Consider the following 21,550-nt stretch of genomic DNA (forward strand, 5'->3'; position numbering starts at 1 on the left):
CTGACGATATTTGCACTTCCATAGTTACTGTACGTGTAAAGTTTACAGGTGTAACTCTTGAAATCATCTGTGTGCCTTCCTCCTCTTACCTCACTAATATCTGAGTTACTGATTTCTTCCACTACCAGATGCAGCCTCAAGAGGACCCCATTGGTCTGCTGCTGTTTGAATTCCTTCGTATTCCAAGGTGTAATTGTTGGACAGTCGATGTGAAAAGAACCTGATTTACGCACCACTATAAAAACGAGGGTAAATCTTATCAAAAGGAGAACCAGTGGATGTGTTCAGCTACACATCAATTAGGAGGTCACTGACGGACAGGTCATAACGTTGAGGACTCGCTAACCAGGTTACGTTGACTGTTTCCGGCACAACACTTGGTAAACGGTAGGTAAACATTCTCTCTGTAAACCCATGGGCAAAAGTTCCGGAAGAATAAAAGTTTGTCAGTGTGACGACGAAACGCGGAAAAGGTAGAAAGTCATCGTCCAGATATTGTCGTCCACTTAGCTTAACATATGTAGTTGGAAGACTTATGGAAATCATTCGTCGCGACAAAACTGTAAGCCATTTAGAAGACCACCACAAGGTATATGATTCTCAGCAAAGTATTTGACAAGATCGCTCAAACCTGACAAACCTGCTTGATTTCTCTTATTACAGAATCTCTATCTACCATGAAATCAGAGCAGTTGATGTCATCTATCTAACCTTTCAAAAAGCATTGGATAAAGCTTTACATCAAAGGCTACTAACAAAAGTTGTCATATGACACTGATCGGTTGTATTTTGATGGTTAGGAAATCGGCTGATTGGCCGTCAACAGAGTATGGATTAACGGTCAAGCCTCAGAATGGTTAGACGTAACAAGTGGCGTGCCACAGGGATCAGTCTTGGGACCGGTTCTCTTTCTCTTATAAACAAGGATATCATAATGGACTGTAATGTAAGATATCGAAATATGCAGATGATAATGGGAAATAAATCTACGGCTCAACTGGAACGTCTGCAGTCTCAAACTGATGTAAACAAAGTGACGGACTGGCCTCAGAGGTGGCAACTGAAAATCAATATCGTTAAGTGCAAATATTTACTTGTCTGTAGTAAAAGCAAGAGGGTAAGGCAAAGTATGAGGTCTGTTACGATACAAATGGTAAGAGAAGAAAAAGACTTACTTGTTATAATAAAGCCTAGCCAAGAAAGCGGGTTAAAGAGGCAGTTAAAACAATAAACAAAATTCTTGGATCAATTAGTAAGCCTTTAGAACAAAGGTCTAGGGAAAGCATCCTCACTCTTTACAATTCATTGGTGTTGCTCCACCTTGAATATCATGGTCAGTGTTGGTCATCCTACTTAAAACTAAAAGAAAGAAAAAACACAGACAGAAATGACAGGGTGCAGAGTCGACCTACCAAGATGATTCCCGGACCGTGAAACAGACTCTATGAGAGCTGAATAAACGACTGGAATCTGTTTAGGTCTGGAAACAGAAGGTTAAGAGATGATCTAACATAATAATTCAGAATCATCAAAAACCTTGATAATATCGATCTGATAAATTACTTAAGGCTCGACTCCTGTGACTTTCACTCGCAGTAATAACTACAAACTCGTGGGTTAACGTTTTATCTCGAATGATGCGAAGTACTTTTGTTTTTACATAATTTGTAACGTATGGCATCATCTACCAGTTAGTGCAGCTGAAAACGGTACCACAGACACATTTAGGAATTGACTTGATATGCATTTCGCTTCAAGTCCACGATTAACATTATTTGCGCCACCTTAGTAAAATGAACTATTAGCACATTTTTTCCTTTGAATTATATGTAAGTCTCTGTGCTCATACCATCCTGGTCTTTGAGTTTCTTGTATTCCACTATCACAATCCACTGACTACCACTCGAAAAATCTTGACCGCTTCCTTCGTGTGTTTCAGACAATTCCCCCATATACACACCTCACTACACACATGACCCCTGGGATAGCATACCCACGTCCTCGTCCCTTATATGTCCTTCGTCACACAGATGATGCAAGACCAGCGGCTCATTACGTAACTGGCGTCTGTCGCGCCCGGCAACAGTGGAGCCGCGCCACAGACTGTACACGTGCAGCCTGACACGCGACCAACATCCTGGCAAGTTTGACAACATTATTGTGAACACTTTCAGCGAAAGGGGTGGAAATTTAAGCGCATCATCAGCAAGCTGAGCGAAAACCGTAGGAGGATATCTGTAACAAGATTAATAACCATATACGACGTAGTTTTACACCCAAAGGAAGAAAGAAAACGTGTTTCATATCCATCCATGGGACCATTTCAGTGATAGCATAAGCCTTAATGATAGGGACGGCCTTCACTTGAACAGAACTGGGAAAGTCTGCTACATCAGAATTATACTATAGACAAGAACATGAGACCCAAGTTAGATAAAAGTAGTTTCATCTGCAACCCAATACGGAAGAAGGACGATACAGGGAATTTGGATAAAAGAGGGTCAAGTAACACGACATTGACCTTCAGGGACGAGTCAGGTCAGACACGGGTCACTTGCCGGGTCAGGTTTGACGGATTCCCCACCCATCAACACTCACACCAAGTGGTGAGGGGGTCAGGTAACGAGACTGATACAGGTAACAAGACACACTGACCCAGCCTGAGGTCACTAAGTGGGCCCAAACAGAAGGGATTCCTATCCCCCAGCATATGAACAACACACTAACAACCATTCAAAATTATAACTTGGGCCCAGACAACTGATCACTAAGGCTTCATGATATGAAAGAAAATCAGTTTGATTTCATCTCAATCATTAGCAGGAAAATGTCGTGTCCATGCGGGCAGCCAGCGAAACAAAAGTCGTTTCCCTAACTGGTTACGTAATGAAGACAGAATTTTCTCCGCTGGACAGGCAACACCGTGATGCACTTTATGCTACACTGACAGAAGAACGAAATCAGGTGGGAATGTTTCCCTCTTTGTTAATCCCTCACTGAAACAAGGTGAAGCTGTAGATAATGCTGATTAGATTCTTCTGAAAGTTAATGACAAGTTTCGTAACAAAATGATGAGAAGTTTCGTAATCAAATAACAGTAACAATTTTACAAGCGCCTCCCCCCCCCCCCCACACACACACACACACAACATCCACACACACACACACACACACACACACACACACAGGTACCGCAGACGAATGAAAGACTATAACCAGTTAGCAGCAATTAGCAACGGGCGCGATTCCATTGTAATGGAAGATCTTACTAAGTGGGAGGAATCCCTTCCCAGTAGCCCAAGGCATCGTCTCTACCTGAACCTGACTGATGATACGCGAATACAATTAGTTAAGAAACCCACACACGACATAGATAAATCAGACTTAGTTAAGTTCCACACGGGGATGTTGTCCCTATCTTCGTAGCTGGAGTAAAGTTTGGTGTAAGTGATCACCAACAAATCATATGACACAGCTTGGCAAAGCGTCTGTGGGATATTGAAAGTGGCATTGGAAACATTGTATCAAAGCGTAGCAGACGATCATTTTCCACAACTATCAAAAATGGTGCAACAGTGACGCATATAACTTCCTGTTGTCCAAGACAACAGCACGAAAGAAATTCAAAAGATCAATACTATTGTTACAAACCAACACTATAATCTATTTAAATCTGAGTACACTAGAAAAGTCCGTGGCAATAAGAATTACATATTACGGGAACCAGCAAAAGAAACCCGCTAGAATTTCATGTTTAGAGTTAAAATAAAGGCAGTCATCTCTCATTTGGCTGGTCCATTCATTATCAACGGCGGTGAGCTGAGGTAAGGCAGTGAAACCCTGACATATTTGTTCGTGTTCCACATCCAGTTCCATTACTATACGAGAACATTTCGCAACACATTGACATATCTTAGAATACATTATCAACCTTAAATGGAATAGGAGAAAATAGAAAGATAGGCTATGATAAATCATATCAAACAACAATTAAAGAAGCTAGTCACTTGCTCAAGGGAAAGTTCCAAGAGATTGCAGACTGGTCAACGCAATACTAATTATGTCCCAGTCTGAAAATAACTATTAAATAATTTGACATCAGTCATTGGTACACTTACCGAGAGCTTCATTCAAGGTATGATTCTAAGTTCATTTAAAAGATAATCACTTGATAAACGAGTAATATCTCTTCAACTACCTGGCTTTCCTCCAGGAAGATATGTTCTCTTCAAAGTCACAAAGTTGGATCCTCTATGGAAGGGACTTCAATATTGTACACCACAAGACTTGGTTTACCGAGGATGATCCCGGTGGAGCCGAGGCTTTTCTTTTCCCTTCTCAACAATGTGGAACAGATACTCAAACACCAAGCACGAGCTCTCTCTACCGTCACGACAGCTCTTCCCAGACATACAGTATCTGTTTTTTTCTTCTTTACTTCAGAATCACCTACAACAAAGACACGGTTTCTGCCCCTTTCAAATCCGCCAATCTCAAGTGAGACGTTTGTCTTTTCTACATAAATATCGCAGACCAGATACGGTGCTGGTGAGGAGTCTGTAAGACGTAACCATTACCTTATAATGGTTACGTTATGATTACGTTATAACGACATACTCTCCTTCCTTCTCCAACCAGATCTGATTGTAAAGACAGTAGACACTTTACGTCTTCTTAAATATCGCCAGATTTGATAAGATCGAAAAGTCGGTGGCACTAGACTGAGCGACTGCTATACCCATTCTTCCCCGACACAGTCCTTATCACGTCTCTCATGCGGACACCACACTGCCAGACACATGTGAGTGACTACAACACGTAGTAAAGAGGTTCGTCAATGTGTCAACGGATCAACTGTATATATACACGTGACGTGTATCTATATATATATATATATATATATATATATATATATATATATATATATATATATATATATATATATATATATATATATATATATATATGTAGGAGTAGGTTTGTACGTCTATAGACTTACGGACATTCACATATATATACACACATACGCTCACAGGCGTTGAACCCGTGAACCGTTGAACGAAAACATCTTTAAATTCTGCGTGATATTAAATCGCTTCTACGTATGACTAAACCAGAGGTTCACTCTCCTCATCACACAATCGTTCCAACTTACTGGCGATACCAGAAATTCACCTCACGCCCCTCTCAAGCCTACATCACTGTAGGTATTGTCATCTAGTTCCCTTCCTGATTATCTAATGATTAAATCAAAACTCTTACTAACCTGTCAGCGGCTGGCAGCCACCACACTTCAGACCGGTAGACTGGACGTGAGCACGGGGAGGCACAGGAACTTCATGCTTGCCTCTGAAAGGGGAATAATGCACTCAGGTTTATATATACTGGTATACTGTCATCTTTCATTGATATAGTGGTTAATCCTCACGCCTACCCTCTCAAACCTTGCCTCAACCAACACTGATGAAACGATTTCACTTATTCTCTGCAGTAACAAATGTACCGAACCGAACCAGATGTGTTTATGATAAAGAACCAAAACTGAATTGATCTTATCTACCGTATCTCCGCCAGTGAATTGTACACTGTGTCCTTATGCCAATTTTGCCGTACACAGACACATGCAACTTTTAACACGCCTTCTGTATGATCTATGTTAATCATTTATCCTTTCAACACCCCTTCTCTATGAATCATGTTAATCATCTATCTTTTTAACACCCCTCTATACGATTCATGTTAATCATCCATCTATCTAACATCCTTCTATGTGACTCTGTTATTTGTCTTTTTAACACGCCTTTGATTCACATCCATCTTCCTTCATGCCTCCCACAATATGTATACTAACCCTCTTCTTCCGTAACCCTCCAGATAACCCATGTCTTCCTCACAGGGCCTCACCCTCTGCAGTATACAAGACTACCTCAAGACACATGTAGCATAACGCCATCCCTCGGTCATGGAAAAATCGTGCTGTTATTTTCAGCGGACTCTAACGTCAAACTACAGCTTCAGCCAACTTTGGAATGGCCTTTGTCCTGTTCTCTCTGAATCCTATAATTCTGCTTTTACATTGTTTACTATCGACCACCTCAGCTCTACCCTAATCTCCCTATCACAGACCGTGAAGTTTACATTCTCGGCGTCAGTATTCGGAACCTGATGACGTTACAAGTATAAACTGGAGCTCTCTACCGTGGGAGTATCAATCATTCTTAGATATATTTCAGCAACGATCAGTTCCTCCATAGTTCTTCCCTAACCCCACCCAATCACATCCTACGTAACTAGGTGAGTCTCACATGGCGAGGCAGATCTTCGTAGCCGCATGCGGGCCTCACAACATACTAATAACTTCTTCTTTTCTCACGATGACGTCTCCAGTGAGGGAGAAAAGTCCACATCAAGGCTGGACCTTAATCAAAACATAGAGAGAATAATGGAAAGGGAAAAAGAAAAGACAATGGAAAGTATTTACAAATTTTGGAGGAAGTGAATAACCTGTCGTTTATAACGTGCCAGGTCGTAGTTATTGGGAAAACCATAATTAGGTAGAGAGTTCCAAAGCTTCGACGTGTAAGGAAAGAAACAGTCGTCAAGACCTGTCTATAAACCCAAATTTCCTTATAGAGTGTATGGAACACAGTCTCTTTGACCATGTAAGAAAATAATGAATAGAAATGTTGGTTCACAGCACTATCAGGCGATGATGATCCTGCCAGGTGATGATGGTCCTGCCAGGTGATGATGGTACTGCCAGGTGATGATGATCCTGCCAGGTGATGATGATCCTGCCAGGTGATGATGATACTACCAGGTGATGATGGTACTGCCAGGTGATGATGGTCCTACCTGGTGATGATGGTCCTGCCAGGTGATGATGATCCTGCCAGGTGATGATGATCCTGCCAGGTGATGATGATCCTACCAGGTGATGATGGTCCTGCCAGGTGATGATGATCCTGCCAGGTGATGATGATCCTGCCAGGTGATGATGATCCTACCAGGTGATGATGGTCCTGCCAGGTGATGATGATCCTACCTGGTGATGATGATCCTGCCAGGTGATGATGATCCTGCCAGGTGATGATGGTCCTACCAGGTGATGATGGTCCTACCAGGTGATGATGGTCCTGCCAGGTGATGATGATCCTGCCAGGTGATGATGGTCCTACCAGGTGATGATGGTCCTACCTGGTGATGATGGTCCTGCCAGGTGATGATGATCCTGCCAGGTGATGATGATCCTGCCAGGTGATGATGATCCTACCAGGTGATGATGGTCCTGCCAGGTGATGATGATCCTGCCAGGTGATGATGATCCTGCCAGGTGATGATGATCCTACCAGGTGATGATGGTCCTGCCAGGTGATGATGATCCTACCTGGTGATGATGATCCTGCCAGGTGATGATGATCCTGCCAGGTGATGATGATCCTGCCAGGTGATGATGGTCCTGCCAGGTGATGATGATCCTACCTGGTGATGATGATCCTGCCAGGTGATGATGATCCTGCCAGGTGATGATGGTCCTGCCAGGTGATGATGATCCTACCTGGTGATGATGATCCTGCCAGGTGATGACGATCCTGCCAGGTGATGATGGTCCTGCCAGGTGATGATGATCCTACCTGGTGATGATGATCCTGCCAGGTGATGATGGTCCTACCTGGTGATGATGATCCTGCCAGGTGATGATGGTACTGCCAGGTGATGATGGTCCTGCCAGGTGATGATGGTCCTGCCAGGTGATGATGGTCCTGCCAGGTGATGATGGTCCTACCTGGTGATGATGGTACTGCCAGGTGATGATGGTACTGCCAGGTGATGATGGTCCTACCTGGTGATGATGATCCTGCCAGGTGATGATGGTACTGCCAGGTGATGATGATCCTGCCAGGTGATGATGATCCTGCCAGGTGATGATGATCCTGCCAGGTGATGATGGTACTGCCAGGTGATGATGATCCTACCTGGTGATGATGGTACTGCCAGGTGATGATGGTCCTGCCAGGTGATGATGATCCTGCCAGGTGATGATGGTCCTGCCAGGTGATGATGGTCCTGCCAGGTGATGATGGTACTGCCAGGTGATGATGGTCCTGCCAGGTGATGATGATCCTACCTGGTGATGATGATCCTGCCAGGTGATGATGGTCCTACCTGGTGATGATGATCCTGCCAGGTGATGATGATCCTGCCAGGTGATGATGATCCTACCTGGTGATGATGATCCTGCCAGGTGATGATGGTCCTACCTGGTGATGATGATCCTGCCAGGTGATGATGGTACTGCCAGGTGATGATGGTACTGCCAGGTGATGATGGTCCTGCCAGGTGATGATGGTCCTGCCAGGTGATGATGGTCCTACCTGGTGATGATGGTACTGCCAGGTGATGATGGTACTGCCAGGTGATGATGGTCCTGCCAGGTGATGATGATCCTGCCAGGTGAATGATGGGTAACTGCCAGGTGATGATGGACTGCCAGGTGATGATGTCGTGACTGCCAGGTGATGATGGTCCTACCTGTGATGATGTACCTGCCAGGTGATGATGGTCCTGCCAGGTGATGATGATCCTGCCAGGTATGATGATGGACCTGCCAGGTGATGATGATCCTGCCATGTGATGGATGATGGTACCTGCCAGGATGATGACTGAGTGATGATGTCCTGCCAGTGATGATGTACTAGCCTAGGTGATGAATGATCCTGCCAGGTGATGATGTCCTGCCAGGTGATGATGATCCTTGACCCAGGTGATGATGGTACCTTAGCCGGTGATGATGATCCTGCCAGGTGATGATGATCCTGCCAGGTGATGATGGTCCTGCCAGGTGATGTAGTTGATCCTGCCAGGTGATGATAGTTCCTGCCAGGTGATGATCTGGTTACCTGCCAGGTGATGATGGTACTGCCAGGTGATGATGGTCCTGCCAGGTGATGATGATCCTGCCAGGTGATGATGATCCTGCCAGGTGATGATGATCCTGCCAGGTGATGATGGTCCTGCCAGGTGATGATGATCCTGCCAGGTGATGATGATCCTGCCAGGTGATGATGGTACTGCCAGGTGATATGGTTCCTGCCAGGTGATGATGGTCCTGCCAGGTGATGATGTACTGCCAGGTGATGATGGTACTGCCAGGGATGATGGTCCTGCCAGGTGATGATGGTCTGCCAGGTGATGATGGTCCTGCCAGGTGATGATGGTCCTGCCAGGTGATGATGGTCCTGCCAGGTGATGATGATCCTGCCAGGTGATGATGGTACTGCCAGGTGATGATGTACTGCCAGGTGATGATGGTCCTGCAGGTGATGATGGTCCTACCTGGTGATGATGATCCTGCCAGGTGATGATGGTCCTGCCAGGTGATGATGATCCTGCCAGGTGATGATGATCCTGCCAGGTGATGATGGTCCTGCCAGGTGATGATGGTCCTGCCAGGTGATGATGATCCTGCCAGGTGATGATGATCCTGCCAGGTGATGATGATCCTGCCAGGTGATGATGGTACTGCCAGGTGATGATGATCCTGCCAGGTGATGATGATCCTGCCAGGTGATGATGGTCCTGCCAGGTGATGATGATTCTGCCAGGTGATGATGATCCTGCCAGGTGATGATGATCCTGCCAGGTGATGATGATCCTGCCAGGTGATGATGATCCTGCCAGGTGATGATGATCCTGCCAGGTGATGATGGTCCTGCCTGGTGATGATGATCTGCAGGTGATGATGATCCTGCCAGGTGATGATGATCCTGCCAGGTGATGATGGTACTGCAGGTGATTGATGTACTGCCAGGTGATGATGGTCCCTGCCAGGTGATGATGATCCTACCTGGTGATGATGATCCTGCCAGGTGATGATGGTACTGCCACGTGATGATGGTACTGCCACGTGATGATGGTCCTGCCAGGTGATGATGATCCTACCTGGTGATGATGATCCTGCCAGGTGATGATGATCCTGCCAGGTTGATGATGATCCTGCCAGGTGATGATGGTACTGCCAGGTGATGATGGTCCTACTGGTGATGTGATCCTGCCAGGTGATGAGGTCCTGCAGGTGATGATGGTCCTGCCAGGTGATGATGATCCTGCCAGGTGATGATGGTCCTGCCAGGTGATGATGGTACTGCCAGGTGATGATGGTCCTGCCAGGTGATGATGGTCCTGCCAGGTGATGATGATCCTGCCAGGTGATGATGGTCCTGCCAGGTGATGATGGTCCTGCCAGGTGATGATGGTACTGCCAGGTGATGATGGTACTGCCAGGTGATGATGGTCCTGCCAGGTGATGATGGTACTGCCAGGTGATGATGGTCCTGCCAGGTGATGATGGATGATAAACTGAAAACATTCAAGGAAGAAGAAAAATCATGCTTAGTATTTCACGATGTGAGTTTCACATGTCCACTGCTTAGAGTTTCCTAAGATATTATCATATGAGTGAGATATGCAGGTGTTTAACGTGAGGAGTTGAAGCTCGCTCCTGCGGGGCAGAAGGTACTTGACTTTTCTTCCTGGTACTGTGCTCCTGCCAGACACGTGGAGACAGGGACAGTAACATGGCCTGTCTCTCGCATTATCTAAGGTGCAGCTCTCAACCTTGACAGAACATAAACAGCTGGGTTAGCCTGTGTTATTGTCTCAAGTATGTGATAATAACCACTGTTTCTGTGCTGCCTCTTGCTAATATCGTGGTAAACACATACTTCTCGTGATCCACGGTGGAAAAAAACAACTTATCTTCCCTGAGATCTTGTTGTTTTGGTATGAATGAGATTTTTACGACCTTGATGCGGTGGACCACAGAGCATAACAGGTACAAGAAGCTGCATATTTCTCGGAGGAACTGCGATAATGATACGATTCAAATGGTGTAGTTACCTACGTCTGTGACGAGGGGAGGAGCGGCACGTGTCATACAGGATTGAAGGTGCCCACGATGATCAAGTGTTAGTGTGGGGAACAGCCTTGCCACTTAACTATGTGAGACACGCAGCCACACACCCGCTGCTGATACATGGAGAGCGTGGGAGGCGCCCAACTTAACATTCCGCCGCCATTAGCTAACAAGCGACTTGCGTGTTCTCGTTTTACAGAATAACCACAGTCTTGACACTCGCCAGACATTTGAGGAGGATGCCCTTGTGCGGCAAAATGCAGGAAATGTTAGCGCAGCTGGCCGGGGGCAAGAGAAGAGCGGTGGATGCAAGCAACAGAGGCGGAAGTCGTAAAATAGGCTGGCGTCATGGAAGGGGCGGGGCTTCACCAAGTAAACAATGTCGCGGATGTTCATTGGGCCAGTGTTGTGCAGGGCTGGCTGGTGCTCGGATGTTAGTGGGAGAGGTGGGGTGCCAGGGTTACTCTGGAACATCAGCAGCAGCAGCAGCCATCATAGCACCAGCCGCCAGTGCTCATAACTGCCAATCCCTAGCCGGTTCGTGCTGTCAACACGGTGGGTGGCCATACTCAGCATTTGTCTCCACTTGAAATTTTCTTGTTCACACGACTCTTCGTGTCCACTGTGTAGTACCTGTCATAACCTTCTGGTTTCCAGTAATGGCTCATATGCTCAGGAATGATTTCTATTTATGATTTTATGTTAATCAAAAGTTATTTTCATACGAGAGACAAAACCTTCATTTAAGGTAAGCCATATTTGCAGAACAACGTCATTAGAACGGATCACTGAGGAGTGGAGCGATGTTAGCAATGAATGGAACAATAACAGAAATGACACGGATCGTTGAATGGAACTAGAGCAAGAGTGGATTGGATCAGATCACTGGTAGAGTGGACTGGATGAGAGGGAGAAACAATGACACCACTGAGATGGATCACTCACTTGAGCAATGACAGTGGATCAATGAGTGTCCCAGTGACACCAGCAGGGTAGCTCTTCCTCAGACGAAAGTTGCTGAGATAGTCTTAAGGGTTGTAATGGTTCCGGTCGCCTCTTTATCAGTCTGAAAAGTTATTAACAACATACATGAAAAACAGAATCTTCAGGTTGCAAGTCTGCTTCGCCGCCGATAATCTACAGGTCACACTGCGCCAGCGTGAGTCCTCACAAACTTAGTTTATCACAAGCAGAACAAGCTGATGATCAATTATTTATAGTCTCTTTGCGAAATTCGATTAATCGTTGGCACAGGTTAGTACTGGGATGCATATGTCATGGAAACCAGGCTGTACATCATGCAAACATATCACTTCCCCATTGCCCCTTCACCGATGTCTCCAGCTGTTCTCTTGAATTTCTAGAACTATTAACCTGCTTCCTAAACATCGTATTTTCCCCGACGTTTACTAATGTTCGTTCACCCCTAACTCATATTTACCCTCTTTTTGAACCCCCTCTTGACCTCTTGTCGCTTTCTCTTGAACATCTCCCGATCATCTGGACTCCTTCCCTGTAAGTACAGCCCGTACACATCTCATTGCTCTTTCACTAACAACTTTGCTTCGTCATCCCACCACCTGCCCACCTCCCACCTTCCGCATGCCACTCACTCCTCTTGCATATGCCAGCACTGCTTCCCTTAATGCCTCCCATTCCTCACCCACTCCACTTCGTTTACATTCATCTTTTTGCCATTTTGTAGTCAATATCCCCCAAATGTTTCTTCACACAAGTCCCTTTTCTAAGCTCACTTACTTTTACCACCGTCTTCTCCTTCATATAATTTCTTCTTTTCTGCAAACCTCTACAAATCTTCACCCTCGCCTCCACCAGGTAATGGTCAAACATTCCACCAGCTGCCCTTCCCAACTCATTCACACCCAAAAGCCCCTTTTTGCACGCTTATCAATTAGTAACTAATCCAGTAATGCTCTCTTACCATCTTTCCTTCTCACTTATGTCTGCTTGTGTATGTCCCTCTTTTTGAACCAGGTATTCCCAATCACTAGTCCTTTTACAACACACAACTACACAAGTTGTTCAACAATCCTATTCACCTGCGTCCTGGTCCTATAACCTCAGGACCTCTTATCAAGGGCTCGTGCATAAAGATGAGGAGAAGAGGAGATGAAGTGAGTATTATGAAGGACTACTGAATGTTTGATAACAGGGTGACAGATGTAGAGCGTTTGGGTTGGGAAGGTGTGCGAGGTGGAAGAGTCATGGAAAGAGTGAAGAAAGGAGAGGAGGAGACAGCCTTGCCAAAGATGAAATGTGGAAAGGCTGCTGAAGTGGATTATATTGCAACTGAATTCCTTAAGCAAGACGGTGACTGTGTTGCTGATTTATTGGTTAGATTATTCACTGTATGTATGGATCATGGTGAGGTGCTTGAGAATTGGGAGAATGCATGTATAGTGCCACTGTAAAGAGGCAAGGGTGATAAAGGTGAGTACTCGAACTACAGAGGTATAAGGTTGTTGAGTACACCTGGTAAGTTGTATGGGAGGGCACTGATTGAGAGCATTACACTGGGGAGATACAATGTGGTTTCAGGAGTGGTAGAGAATGTCTAGATCAAGTGTTTGCTTTAAAGAAGACCTAGAGATACAGAAGATTTGTTTGCAGCATTTATGGATCTGGAGAAAGCAAATAATAGGTTGATGAAGATGCCTTGCGGAAGGTCTTACGAATATATGGTGTGGGATGAAAGCTACGAGAAACAGTGAGAATTTCTAATCAAGATTGTAAGGCAAATATGTGTGCGAGTACGCAGAGGAGAGTGAGCTGTGCCAGATGAAGGTCGGTCTGCGGCAAGGGTGTGTGATGTCACCATGGTTGTTTAATTTGTTCATGAATGGGGTGGTGAGGGAGGTAAATGCAAGGGTCTTGGAGAGAGGAGTGGGTATACAGTACATGGGGGTGTGGGTACCTTGAAAGTGAGTCAATTTCCTGTTGGCAGTAAGAAACTGCAGATGGTCCCTGAGTTTGGGAGAGTGAGAGAAAGGAAGAGGTTGAGAGTACATTTGAATAAAGGAAAGTTATTTGGTTTAAAAGTGCAAAGGAACTAGTTAGTTGCGGGTATGAATTGAAACGGAAAAAAATGGAAGTGGAAATTTTTATACCTGGGAATGGATATGGCAGGGGATGAAATGGAACTGTAAAGGCTGAAGTGAGACATGGGATGGGTGAGGGAGCAATGAGGAATGTGTGAAGTTATCTGGGAGGGCGAAAATGGGTATGTTTGAAGGTACAGTAATCTCAACGGTGTTGTATGCCCAATAGATGAGAATGCGCAAAGGGTGGATGTGTAAAAACGGAACGTTTTAGGACAATTTGAGGTGTGAGGTGGTCTGATCGAGTACGTAATAAAAGGATAAGAGAGATGTGTGGTGACAAGAAGAACGAGGCTATAAGAACTTGCGAGGGTGTCCTGAAATGTTTTGTCGACATGGAGGGAATGAGTGAGGAAAGCTGACAAAGAGGATGTATGTGTCAGAAGTGGAGGTGATAATTAGTGATAGACAAAATCGGGAATAGAAGGAAAAAGATTTTGAATACTTGGGACCTGAACATTGCGTGAAGGTGAAAGGCGTGCACGGGATAAAGTGAATTGGAGCGATTTTGCATACAGAGGGCGACGTGTTGTCAGTGGACTTAACCAGGGCCTATGGAGCAGCCGGGAGAAACTACGTGGGGTCTGCTTGTGAATAAGAATTTGTGGTTTTGGTGTACTGCACAGCTTGAGAGAGGATGCAAGCGGATCTGGCCTTTTCATTGACTGCTCCTGGCGCTACCTTGCTAACGCGGGAAAAGTCGAACAAATATATATATATATATATATATATATATATATATATATATATATATATATATATATATATATATATATATATATACTTTTTTTTTTTTAAACTATTCGCCATCTCCCGCGTTAGCGAGGTAGCGTTAAGAACAGAGGACTGGGCCTTTGAGGGAATATCCTCACCTGGCCCCCTCTGTTCCTACTTTTGGAAAATTAAAAAAAAAAAAAAAACGAGAGGGGAGGATTTCCAGCCCCCCGCTCCCTCCCCTTTTAGTCGCCTTCTACGACACGCAGGGAATACGTGGGAAGTATTCTTAATCCCCTATCCCCAGGGATGATATATATATATATATATATATATATATATATATATATATATATATATATATATAGTGTGTGTGTGTGTGTGTGTGTGTGTGTGTGTGTGTGTGTGTGTGTGTGACAGTAATCTGCTTACGTTGAGAGTAAGAAGTCACCAACGGCTAGGTTTATATGACCGTCGATGGACGAAAAATAGTAAAATCACATAGAGGAACATCTTGCTGCACAGGAGTCCATCGTCTCCTGCTACTGATTGTAGCGCAGCCTTGAAGATACAGGAGCCCCCCAGAAGGCTTCCAGGGTTATACACCCACGTACACAACCGTGTAAGGAGGTTTTCTGTAAAACGGTTGGGGTCCTAGTATGCGCCCGGCGGGAAATGTACCGAGACAGATGTGTCATGGCAGCTTCGCTGATGAGTGCCGTAAGACATGTCTGTGGCTCTAGCTACGCCTTGATACGTACAGTGGGCGACACAAAGTGTCGTAAGACATGTCTGTGGCTCTAGCTACGCCTTGATACGTACAGTGGGCGACACAAGTGTCTTTCCCTCACTTTGTTTCCCTAAATCCAAAGAAGTCGAAATGATTCTCATGCCTCTGACTCACTTGGAAAAGTAGGCAGGCCGAGTATGGCTTAGCCGTACGAGACATTAGGTACAGCTTCCCACGCGTGAGAATCATAATACAGACAAGGTAAAGCTTCCCACGCGTGAGAATCATCATACAGGCAAGGTACAGCTTGACACGTGTGAGAATCATCATACAGGCAAGTTACAGCTTGACACGTATGATAATCATCACACAGACAAGGTACAGCTTGACACGAGTGAGCATCATCATACAGACAAGTTACAGCTTGCCACGCCTGAGAATCATCATACAGACAAAGTACATCTTGACACGTGTGAAAATCATCATACAGACAAGGTACGGCTTGACACGTGTGAGAATCATCATACAGACAAGGTACGGCTTGACATGTATGAGAATCATCATGCACACAAAGTACAGCTTGACACGTGTGAGAATCATCATACAGACAAGGTACAGCTTGACACGTGTGAGAATCATCATACAGACAAGGTACAGCTTGACACGTGTGAGAATCATCATACAGACAAGGTACAGCTTGACACGTGTGAGAATCATCATACAGACAAGGTACAGCTTGACACGTGTGAGAATCATCATACAGACAAGATACAGCTTGAAACATGTGAGAATCATCATACAGACAAGGTACAGCTTGACACGTGTGAGAATCATCATACAGACAAGGTACAGCTTGGCACGTGTGAGAATCATCATACAGACAAGGTACAGCTTGACACGTGAGAGAATCATCATACAAAGTACAGCTTGACACGTGTGAGAATCATCATACAGACAAGGTACAGCTTGACACGTGTGAGAATCATCATACAGACAAGGTACAGCTTGACACGTGTGAGAATCATCATACAGACAAGGTACAGCTTGACACGTGTGAGAATCATCATACAGACAAGGTACAAGCTTGACACGTGTGAGAATCATCATACAGACAAGGTACAGCTTGACATGTGTGAAGCTCTCACTTTAGACCAGGTACAGCTTGAGTGTGAAATCATCATACAGACAAGGCAGCTGACGTTGAACATATACAGACAAGGTCAACTTGCAGTGTGAGAATCATCATTCAGACATTGCAGCTGTTTGGTCAATCACACATTGCAGCTGTGTGAGTAATGTTCTCACACAGGTACAGCTGTCATGGTCGTGCAACTTTTCCTTCACTTTAGCCAAAGCTGCTGAGTACGAGTTTAAGCCCTACGCTAGGCAGTGCCTGACTTCGTCCACATGGTGGACGAAGTCGTCATTCATCTGCAGCTGTTGCTGGGTCATGTTTCTCACACATTCTGCAGCTGTTGCTGGGTCATGTTGCTCACCACATCTGCAGCTGTTGCTGGGTCATGCGTCTGTCACCCATCTGCCAGCTGGTTGCCTGGGTCATGCTCTCACACATCTGCAGCTGTTGCTGGGTCATGTTGTCACACATCTGCAGCTGTTGCTGGGTCATGTTGTCACACATCTGCAGCTGTTGCTGGGTCATGTTCTCACACATCTGCAGCTGTTGCTGGGTCATGTTGTCACACATCTGCAGCTGTTGCTGGGTCATGTTGTCACACATCTGCTGCTGCTACTGGGTCATGTTCTCACACATCTGCAGCTGTTGCTGGGTCATGTTGTCACACATCTGCAGCTGTTGCTGGGTCATGTTCTCACACATCTGCAGCTGTTGCTAGGTCATGTTGTCACACATCTGCAGCTGTTGCTGGGTCATGTTGTCACACATCTGCAGCTGTTGCTGGGTCATGTTCTCACACATCTGCAGCTGTTGCTGGGTCATGTTGTCACACATCTGCAGCTGTTGCTGGGTCATGTTCTCACACATCTGCAGCTGTTGCTGGGTCATGTTCTCACACATCTGCAGCTGTTGCTGGGTCATGTTCTCACACATCTGCAGCTGTTGCTGGGTCATGTTGTCACACATCTGCTGTTGCTGGGTCATGTTGTCACACACTGCTGCTGTTACTGGGTCATGTTGTCACACATCTGCTGCTGCTACTGGGTCAGGTTGCGTCACACATCTGCTGCTGTTGCTGGGTCAGGATGCGTCACACATCTGCTGCTGTTGCTGGGTCAGGATGCGTCACACATCTGCTGCTGTTGCTGGGTCAGGATGCTGAACATCTGGTTTGGCTTATCACCATAATTTCAACAGGTCTAAGCACCGCTGGCTCTGATGCACCAACTGTTACATCAATCTTTCTGTAATCAGCCTGAAGTTTCCTGTTTCTGAAATACGAGTGTGACGAAGGCGTCGTGGAGTGTGAGGCTGTGTTACGTATCACTGCATAACACAACCGAGCTTCGTTACAGTAACGAGAAGAGACTATATACAATTACAGTTCTTCAGGGAAATTACGCAAGGCATCAACTACGGCACTATCTTCCTGGTAAACACTGCCAGACTAACTGGCTGAAAAAAAAAAAGACAAAAAATACTGTCGTCTGTTTACTACGAGTTTTAACTCCCTAAATAGATTAGTTTCCACGAACAACCCAGAAGACTCGGGAGACGAAAGACGATGCCACACTTCCTCTAACTGACTTAACGAAGCGGGTAAGATGCCAGACGTCGCCACGCTGCGCTCTCATACCCGGTGCGGGGTTACGACCAACGGTCTGACGTCACGTTATTTCCCCTGGGGTGAGGATGGGGAAGAATAATTGCCTCCCATATCATCACCGTCGCAAATTACAGACGAACTGGAGCCAGAAAAGGATTTTCCTGGAAGGCTCAATCGTCCGCTGCTGACGCTACATTAGACAAGAGGGAAAGGCAAACAAGAAACAAAATCATACATATGGATGATGTGGTATGGAAGTGTCAAAAGTATACAGCCAATAACAGGTATGATACAGGAAGAGAGAAATCACCCATACAGGACTCATCCTACTGTAATTATCTTGCAAAGAACATCTTTCATTTCAACGAAAAAATGGGGTTGATTTTATCATCAGCTACAACATTATTTTGTTATGAGATTGAAATTACATTTAACGAAGAGCAAAACACTAACATCTTTAAATTTCCTCCATCTCTGTTACAGTGTACCCAGGAATCCCATGTTCTGTTACAGTGTACCCAGGAATCCCATGTTCTGTTACAGTGTATCCAGGAATCCCATGTTCTGTTACAGTGTACCCAGGAATCCCATGTTCTGTTACAGTGTACTCAGGGATCCCATTTTCTGTTACAGTGTACCCAGGAATCCCATGTTCTGTTACGAAATCTCTATATCAACCTTACCTGGATCCCGAAATGCTAAATCGTATTTTTCTTCTAAAGCAATTTTTCTATCTCCATTCATTTCTTTTTTTTACAAACTCTCTGCATTAACATAAAATATTTTGATGACTGAGGCTTTTTCGTCACTAGCACGCGCGCGCGCTCGCGTGTGTGTGTGTGTGTGTGTGTGTGTATGTGCGCCTATGTAGCAGTGGGAAAGGGTAGACCGACGGTGACCCCAGATTGACCTATCCCTCCCCGGTCATCATCTTCCATTCCCCCGTCCCGACTTGTGAGCTTGTCTGCACCTGTCCTGGCTTGCATTTACTCTTGCCTGCTTCGATCCCAACATGAGACAACTGACAGGTCCCACCATGTCTTGATACACTTTCCCTCTTCTATAGGTATCACTTTGATTTTTGCTCCTTAGTGTTGGCTGCTTGTGTGCCCCCCACCACTAGCTGGACCACGCAATACTCGGCAGGCAGCTGCGTCACATGATTACTGGGTGACCACTGGCAACTCAAAGGTGGGCCGTTTTGATAATTGTTTCTTTCCCTGCACGTCGAAGCTTTAGAACTCTCAACCTTCTACGTGGGAACTCTCCACTACCTGCCCTGTTTTGTTCTCCACCTCCCAAAGCTGCCATACGTATTCCTTATCCAACTGGTCCCACCTACCCCACGCCTCTACATGCCAGCCATGTTCCTTAACTTGAATCCCTCTGTTTGTTTTTCCGTATTCTAAGTACCTAACTAATGTATGTTTATCTAAAATGATATCCTACGTATTTCAAATGGAGACCATCCTGGGCATACAAGCATCTGTTATGAATAAAATGGTCCCATAAATCTATGTAAAAGACTCTCTCCTCCTCCCTACACAGAACCTCAACTGTGTAATCAATCCCAAGCATTCTACAAAGGGGTACAGGAGGTGACGTCAAACCTAGGAAGCAATTTCGATAAAACAAATCTCCCAAAACTCTTTAAACTTAAACACTGTATTGAGCTAAAATTTCTTCCGACCTGCCACCAGCTACAACGTTAATATCAACCTTGACTATAAAGGTGGTCTCCTCCAGAGTGTTTGAGACTATGTCGTCAAACTTTTCCAGAATATCCTCCAGTCTACAACCAGCAAAGCAGTTTTCCTCCCTTTTCCCTTCCTGCAGAGCTCCTGGCCCTGATCCCTAACAAGGGAGTCCCCACCCAGGATGATAGTAAGATCATCCTGTACTTCACCCTGTTGTACACTGAACCTATCCTGAGTCGGAATCTCCCTGGCCAGAGATTCTGGAATCCTAGGAGTCTTTTAGGAGGTTGGAAGGGCAGAGCTCTCCTCCACCTTCGTCTCAATGGTCACAATCCTGGTTTCCTGGTTATCTACCTTATATGCAACAAAAATTTCCCTCTGATCTATTTCAATAGACGCTGCCATGACAGAACCAGCATCACCCTCCCAGAACTTCAACCTGTTACGTAATCTTCTTATGTCTCAAGAGTGTGGTCAGGTGAGAAATGAGCATGGTTAGGCGAGAGGGTGAAGGCATGCAAAGAGCATCAGACTGGGGAGGAACAACGTGCTTTCAGGAGTGATAGAGGATGTGTGGTTCTGCACAGAGCGTGAGTCTGAATGGATAGAATTTGGAAGGAGTCAATCGTTTTGGATATAAGGAAGAGTGGACATGGCAGCGAATGAAAACCATGGAAATGGAAGTGAGTCATAGGGTGGGTGAGAGGCGATGGTTTCTGAAATATCAAGGAATGTGTGGAGAGAGAGATCTTTATATGGGAGGGTGAAAATATGTATGATTGAAGGTATATTTGTCCCAACAATGCTGTAGGGATGAGAGTTATGGGCTAACGATAAGGATATGCCGAGGAGGGGGGAAGTGCAGGAAATGAAATGTTTGAGGACAATATGTGGTGTGAGGTGGTTTGACCGAGTAATGAAAGGGTAAGAGAGATTTGTGGTAAGTGGTAATGAAAAGCATGTGGTTGAAAGAGCAGAACAGGGTGTATCAAAATGGTTTGGGCATATGGAGAGAATGAGAGAGGAAAGTTTGAGGTCTACAAAAATGATATGTGTCAAAAGTGAAGGGGAAAAAGGGATGGGGGAGATGAAATTGGACACAAAAGGATGGAGTGAAAAGTGCTTAAGGAAGACGGGGCACAAACATGCAGGAGGGTGAAAGGTGTGCATGGGATGGAGAGAACTGAATAGATGTGGTGTACAAGGGGTGACGTGCTGTCGATGTACTGAACCTAGACAATTGATTCCGCCGGGCTAAACAATAGAAAGGTGTTTGAATTGGTTGTGAACGGGGGGGGGGGGGGGTGTGTATATGGTGTTGCACTGTTGCACAAGAGAATGGATGTGAGCGAATGCGGTCTTTCTTCGTCTGTTCATGGAGCTACCTTACTAATACAAAAAATTGAGTAAAATCAAGTAATGGGGATATATATATATATATATATATATATATATATATATATATATATATATATATATATATATATATATCTTTTCTTTCTTTTAAACTATTCGCCATTTCCCGCGTTCGCGAGGTAGCGTTAAGAACAGAGGACTGGGCCTTTTTTGGAATATCCTCACCTGGCCCCCTCTGTTCCTTCTTTTGGAAAATGAAAAAAAAAAAACGAGAGGGG

General features: G+C 45.1%; 1 protein-coding gene across 1 annotated transcript in view; it reads left to right on the forward strand.

Annotated features, from left to right (window-relative positions):
- The first annotated feature begins 11,319 nt into the window (after positions 1-11,319).
- Positions 11,320-21,550, forward strand: part of LOC139751405 (uncharacterized) — a 171,029-nt gene continuing 160,798 nt past the window's right edge. The window contains exon 1 of the mRNA XM_071666792.1: positions 11,320-11,470. The gene's annotated coding sequence lies outside the window, so the exon portion shown is untranslated. The remainder of the gene's footprint in view (positions 11,471-21,550) is intronic.

The sequence above is a fragment of the Panulirus ornatus genome, chromosome 11, assembly GCF_036320965.1.
Source record: "Panulirus ornatus isolate Po-2019 chromosome 11, ASM3632096v1, whole genome shotgun sequence".
In the NCBI taxonomy this organism is placed as follows: Eukaryota; Metazoa; Arthropoda; class Malacostraca; order Decapoda; family Palinuridae; genus Panulirus; species Panulirus ornatus.